This window comes from Asterias rubens, unplaced genomic scaffold (assembly GCF_902459465.1).
Source record: "Asterias rubens unplaced genomic scaffold, eAstRub1.3, whole genome shotgun sequence".
NCBI lineage: Eukaryota > Metazoa > Echinodermata > Asteroidea > Forcipulatida > Asteriidae > Asterias > Asterias rubens.
In genome coordinates this window covers 293634-300468 of record NW_022985702.1, presented here as the reverse complement: position 1 = coordinate 300468, position 6835 = coordinate 293634, and the positions used below count along the sequence as shown (strand labels likewise).

General features: G+C 38.3%; 1 pseudogene; it reads left to right on the top strand.

Moving 5' to 3' along the window:
* Positions 1-148: 148 nt before the first annotated feature.
* On the top strand, positions 149-6452 carry LOC117305812 (annotated as a pseudogene).
* The last annotated feature ends 383 nt before the right edge of the window (positions 6453-6835 follow it).

The window sequence follows — 6835 nt, the reverse complement described above, 5'->3', positions numbered from 1 at the left end:
AAGTGTGTAATGCTTTTAACACAACATTTGTACCGTGGGCCTTGGCGTAGGCCTATAATCAGTATTTACTGCAAGTTTGTAAACCAAAAATTGCTAGGTAAACATATATATTAAGTTATCATCGTTGTTTTCCAATAGGTCCAGTAAGATGTCCACAGTCAACGAGGACCGTGGAGGAGATTCAGACTCCAGTTTCTCAACTGACTCTGAGCCTTTAAACTGCACTGGTTTCAGTACGGATTTGGAGCCACTAAACCGCAGCTTTTCAGACGAAGAACCACTTGTAAATTGCAGCTTTTCGGACGACTGTTTTGATGAACCAAATTCGTCAACCCCCCAGAAACCGCCAGGCAAAGACAAAAGACGGTCTAATTTCCAGCAGATTTCACCAATTGCTCATTGCAGCACACTTCCACAGAAAAAACAGCTAAGGAATTCTGCAGACGTTCTGAAGAACCAGTGCTGCAGTAACAGGTGTTTAAAAGCTCTGTCCCCCCTTGATGTGGAGATTAGCGAACTTAAATTCAAAGAAAAAGGCACAACTCAACAACGACAGTTCATACTTGATAACATTAGAGACAAGAGTGAAGTTCAACTGAGCCAGTCTGGAAAGAGTTTGATCAGAAAGAGATTTGTGCTCAGAGGAAAGTCGGTTTGCGACAAAGCGTGGTGCATTGTGCACGATGCAACCTACAAAAGGTTTCTTCGCTGTCAAAAGTTATTCCAATGCCAAATTACAACAGTCCATCATGGGAATTTAGGCCGGAATGCTATGCAGGCAAAGACAACTGAAGCCATCGCATGGATGCGTTATCTGTTTGAGCGGATCGGTGACTGGATGCCGCACAAAACCCAAGTGCACCTACCGCCAACCTACACTAAAAAATCCATGTATGAAAGGATGGTGGCAGAATTTACAGAACGGGGAATAGTGAAAACTATTTGTTACGAACGTTTTACTTCTGTTTGGACCGACCATCTGCCGCAATTTATCATTGCCAAGGTAAAGATTTCTATTAATAATTTGTTTTGACGCAAATTTTCTTGAAAAGCTACACCATTGATAAAATTGAACAAAGAAAAATACAAGAATAATCACGCTAGTCTATTAAAAACTAAACAATCGACAATTTCTGCCCAAGACGTGGCGAGGCAGTACGGTTTTCCCACTCACTTATGTCAACATATTATGCAACACACTTCCGGTGTTTGTTTACGTTATAGCGGCTTGTGTACAAGGAGGAAACTGGTATGTGACCAGCAGGAATTTGGCTGTGGTAACTGTTTACATGGAAGTAGCTCTATAGCTCTATACAAGAAAATTTTCAAATTAAATGGTTAACTATAATTATTGGAAGTGATGGAAGAGCACCCGCGAAAGGAGGTCCCGTAAAATCAAGTTCTATATTATATAAATATTATATAAATTTAAAGGCAGTGGACACTATTGGTAATAACTCAAAATAATATTTGGCAACAAATGATAACGAGTAATTGGGAGAGGTTAATAGTATAAAACATTGTGAGAGGCTACTTCTGAAGTTTTCGAGAAAGAAGTAATGTGTTTCATGAATTTGGTTTCAAGACCTCAGAATTAGAATTTGAGGTCTCAAAATCAAGCGTCTGAAAGCACACAACTTCGTGCTAGGGTGTTTTTCCTTCATTATTATCTCGCAACTTCGACGACAAATTGTAAGCTCAATTTCACAGGTTTGTTATTTTATGCAGTTTAGAAACACCAATTGAGACTGATCCGTTGACAATTACCAATAGTGCCCAGTGTCTTTAACTTACTATATTATTCACTGTTTGATATTTTTTATTTTTTATATTCAGAGATCCGACTTCACAGAATGCACCATCTGTACCAACTTAAAAGAGAAACGTCGTAAGACCCTCACCGATGTTGAACATAAACAGGTAGCAGAAATGTTGAGTCAGCATACGCGAACTGTGGAGTAAGTATAATCTGACACAATAAAAGATTGCAAATAATGCTGATTGACACTACAGATAAATTTGAAGTAGAGCTTTTCCTTTTATAAATTCATCCAATCCAATTGGAAGGGATTTCATTTTTCATCCGCAAAACATCACAAAGGCACGGCTTTAATTGTGTTGGGATCAAGCAAAATGAGTCGTTTGTGGTTTTTTTTGTAGGCCTATACTGTACATCTGAAAAGTGCAAAAACTATGCTGTACTTCTTTTGAAAACTTCGTGTTTATACAACCCTTTGTTCAAAAGTTTCTGAAAAGAACAACAAGAGTTATGAGTGACTGAACTAAAGATGAAGGAGTGCCGCCCTTTTTTTTACACTCTACACTGCAGTACTACAACAGTCTAAAGCTACCGTACTTCAGGCAAGGGCTGTTTCTTGAGAAAGTAGTCCGTTTGTACACCATGCTTTCAGACAGTGCAACTTGTGTCTAGTGACCCAACTAATGACCCACCCGACTGTTGGGTCATAGAGTCCTCTGACTTTTTAGAATAAAGGGTGCAGATTCGTAGCCTACTTGTTCTTGTTGCTAGGCAACCTAAGTGCCTAATTCTTACATTTAGAATAGGCTGGTGTATTTTACCATACCGATGCATTTTGAATGCACCACATATAAAACAGAGTATTTGCAGCAAAACAACGCGAAAACTGTAACATACTGCAGCAAAAAACTTATCCATCCGTTTCGATATATATGCAGATTGGAGAGAAAGGAGTACCAAAAAGCTAGAGAGCGAGCAAGACGTCAGCCAAGAGATCTGACAACGATAATCATCGATGGTATGGATCAGGCCATCAGGCTAAGACTGATGTCCCCCACTTCATCAGAAGAGACAAAGGGTCTGCCCTCTTGGCTAGATTACCAGTCCATATCACAGGTATTAAACAAATAACCGCAGGTCGTGCCATTAAAATAGAATTCAAAGCAAGTATCACTACTGCAGGTCGTGATAACTTGACAACTATTCAGTCATTTGTTTTTTATTGAAAGCAGGAGAAAATGAAATAAGCTCCCTTGTACTGATTAACACGTGTACAGATGTATGGAAATAAATTATTTGAAAGTTAATAAAAGGTGCACAAATAGTTGTTTGCAAACGGCGATCGATACCAAGTTCGTAATTGTATTTCAGCACTGAAAGAAAAAGAAAGAAATTTGCCTCTAAATGTGGATACTTTGAACAGAAGACCTTTGACATCTGACCAGTAACAGCTATTTGTTTTGATTATATTTTCAAGTGTCCTGGTTCATACAGGAGTTCCAGAGGGAAAAGTTCCAATTGTGTTTCTTGACAACAAAGATGTCCCTCATGACAGCAACATGACAATAAACTGTCTGCTGAAAACTCTAGTGTTGCACAAGGAGAAGATGGGGAGAGACCTGTTTCTACAGTTAGATAACTGCTATCGCGAAAATAAGAATCGCTACGTGATGACATTTGCTGCTCTACTGGTTCAGCTTGAAGTCTTTGAAGAGGTAAATTAGGCCTATATACTCATTTGACAAAAAAAAAAATGCAAGAACTAGGACGAGAATTTCATCCAACTATACTTTAACTTAGGAGTATAAGGGACCAGCAAATATCAAAGAAGTTTTGAAAATGTTGCCCACGACCAATTGTTTTACCCCTTTGTAACTTTCATATGTATGATGGACCTTGGCTCCAAACTAACAAACATGTAAAAAATCTGCCATTTGGGGCTGGTTTTGCTAAGTTTTGAGTTTTAGAATAGTGAAATTTACCATTTCAGTTTGGAGTTACCATTAAACAGCAAGTTTTCTTTTTAAGTATGGGGATGGTTCCGTAGACACTGCATTTAATTGTACAAATAATCACTAGGTATATGGTTGGGTTAAACTTGATTTCAAATAGGGGTGTTTTGGACTTTTTAAGTACGAAAATACAATCTTTTGACAGCTAATACTACATGGTAGTGCTCTGATTTCAACAGTGACCACAAAATAGTGATGGTCTTGTAATGTCTTAAGAAAACTTACAAAATTTACTTTGGGAAAGAAATACTAAGTAAGAGTTCTTGAGTGATTTTTATGAAACTTGCCACATATTTCATCTTCAAGTCGAACTAAATCAATCATATTACTGTCGTAATAATTTTGTTCAAAAACATAAGTCCATGTATCAAAGCTAATTATTTTAATGCAGGTGACCATGCACTTTCTACCTGTTGGACACACTCATGAGGATGTGGATCAGCTGTTTTCTTGCATTGCTGCGAAAATTCGGACAGCCAATGTCTACACACAGGATGGTATGTTAATTGTTTTACTTTGCAATAAAAAAGTTTTCATCGTTACTATAGGTTTTCACGGTCAATTTCAGCAAGTGATCAGCCAATTTAATTTCCATGCGTATGAATTAAAGTTGTTATGCCACTTTTATACAAATTTGTATGTGTACTTAATTGTTTTACATCGCAATAAAAAAGTTGTCACCTTTACTGTAGGTTTTTACGGTTAATCTCAGCAAATGAGCAGCAAATTAAAGCTGTTTTGCCACTTTTATACAAATTTGTATGTGTACTTATATATTGCAGATTTACAAGCGAGAATTACAAGCGACAGTTACACCCCTTTCATCAGCGTGCAGAGTGCAACACCTCTGTTCAATGTCAAGAAGTGGTTAGAGCCACACTTGTATGGGAATTTTAAACATCACAGCCACCCTCATTGGTTTCGTTTCCAAATGATTGACGGTACGAGTAGAATGCACTGGCGTATGTGGGCCTCATCACCTTGGGAGCCACAACCAGAGACAGACTCGAATGGAAAGGACATTGAAATGTCGAAAGGTTTATGCTGTCTGAAGGTAAACAAGTTTCTGCAGTTCCAGCTTGTTATTATAGGGCAACACAAGTACAACGCAGTTGACTGTTTGGGTTTGAAAACAGAACCCACAACTGTAGGTTGCCAGTACGAAATGTATGGTTTATATATGCCCGGTTTATCAAATAGTTTCTTTGTTCTTTACAAAGTTTGTCCAATCTACCATACGAATTATAATGCAATATTTTGAAGTTTATATGTCATGCGAAAAAAACAGCAGAACTTTCACAACACATTTTAAAAAAAAAAATCAAAAAAATAAAGGGGTGGAGGGGGGACACCCTGCTTCTTCTCCCCATTAGACAACAAAGGCGATTAATAATTTTTCATAAATACCCCAGACAGTTACTCTACTCCTATTGGTGGAGAGCGCATCACGTGGGGGTGTTTAAACGGTTGATAATGACCAGTGTTTATAACCGGCGTGTCAGGCGCACAAGATTATCACGCGGAACGCAATTCATAGCTATTAGTAACAGCGCGTAATCTATTTCTAAGCGCGCATAATCTATTTCTAAGCGCGTGCTCGTACACACAACCCACGCGCAACAGACTCTTCACAAAGTTTTTGAAACAAATATTTAAAACCTCACATTTTCAATAGTTTCAAAAGTGTCTGTAATTGTATTTGTTCCAAAGGTTCCAGACGTCCCTTCAAGTTGACCCTCAAAGATCTGATAAAACTCAACCAAGAACATTCTGACCCAGAGAGTTTGACTGAGGAGCTGCAGATTATTCAAGATAAACTGACCAAAAATATCCCAAGGTACATGTATGACAAGATTGACACACATTAAACTAGACAGTATAATCCCTGTACAAGGTCGTGATATCGCATATTTTAACAATTCTTAAACGGAGAGAGACATTTAATATGTTAAAGTAGGTTTAAAAACAGTAAAACACTTTTGGTATTGCTTCTATAAAGTTATGCGAAGCATAATGACAGTTTTTCAATGTTTTGGGCTTGATTACTGATCAGGGTTAAATCAGACGTGTGACGACAATCACATGCTACTGTGACAGTGTTTGGGCAGCAAAATTACGCCCTAGGTTTTTTAAATATGCTACATCAGCAAGTTGTGGTTTGTACCATGTTAATTCCGTCTAACAAGTAAGTATCTACTACAATTTCACAGGTCTGGTTATTTTAGCAATTAACAAAATTGTATATTTTTAATTATATGAACTGTGTAACTCATGTGTTTACTCATGTTTTCATTCTGGTACAGGTTTCAATTGGGGACCAGGGAAAGGAACCAGCAAGAATGGTTTCAGTCCAGGCCACAAGGGAGTCAATTGCAGAGGGCCAGCTGGTGGCACTGCATCTGGATGATTCAACCAAGCGTCCCTACATTGGCAGAGTGTTGGTCAGAAACCCTTCAACATTAAAAATACAGTGGTTGAAGGGTTCTTGGTTAAAAGAGTGGAAAGATTGGTTCATGGGAACGGGAAAGGGTAGGAAAGACTACACCGATGAGGTGTCTACAGATGCTGTCATTCTGTGGGGATTTAATCTCACCACAAGAGGCACTCTGAACACAGACACAAGAAGAGAGTTGAGACGGCGGTATAGTGAGCTGGATGAAGAAATGGGTGACGAAGTGTAGTCAACCATAACATGGCATAACATAATCTAAACAATTTCCATACGAAGTGCTGGAGTTTAGAGTAACAAATTAAACCAAAAAAAACAAGTCCTTTCAAATTACATAGTATTCATGTTATGCTCTGTACATAGGAGTATAGACTCTCCATGAAGGGTGCCAATTGGCACCCCTCATAGCCAAACTGACTTTATTGTATGCCTTTTTGTATTAATTTTACTCTCTGTACATAGGAGTATAGACTCTTCATGAAGGGTGCCAATTGGCACCCCTCATAGCCAAACTGACTATGGTATGCCTTTTTGTATTCATTTTAATCTCTGTACATAGGAGTATAGACTCTTCATGAAGGGTGCCAATTGGCACCCCTCATAGCAAACTGACTT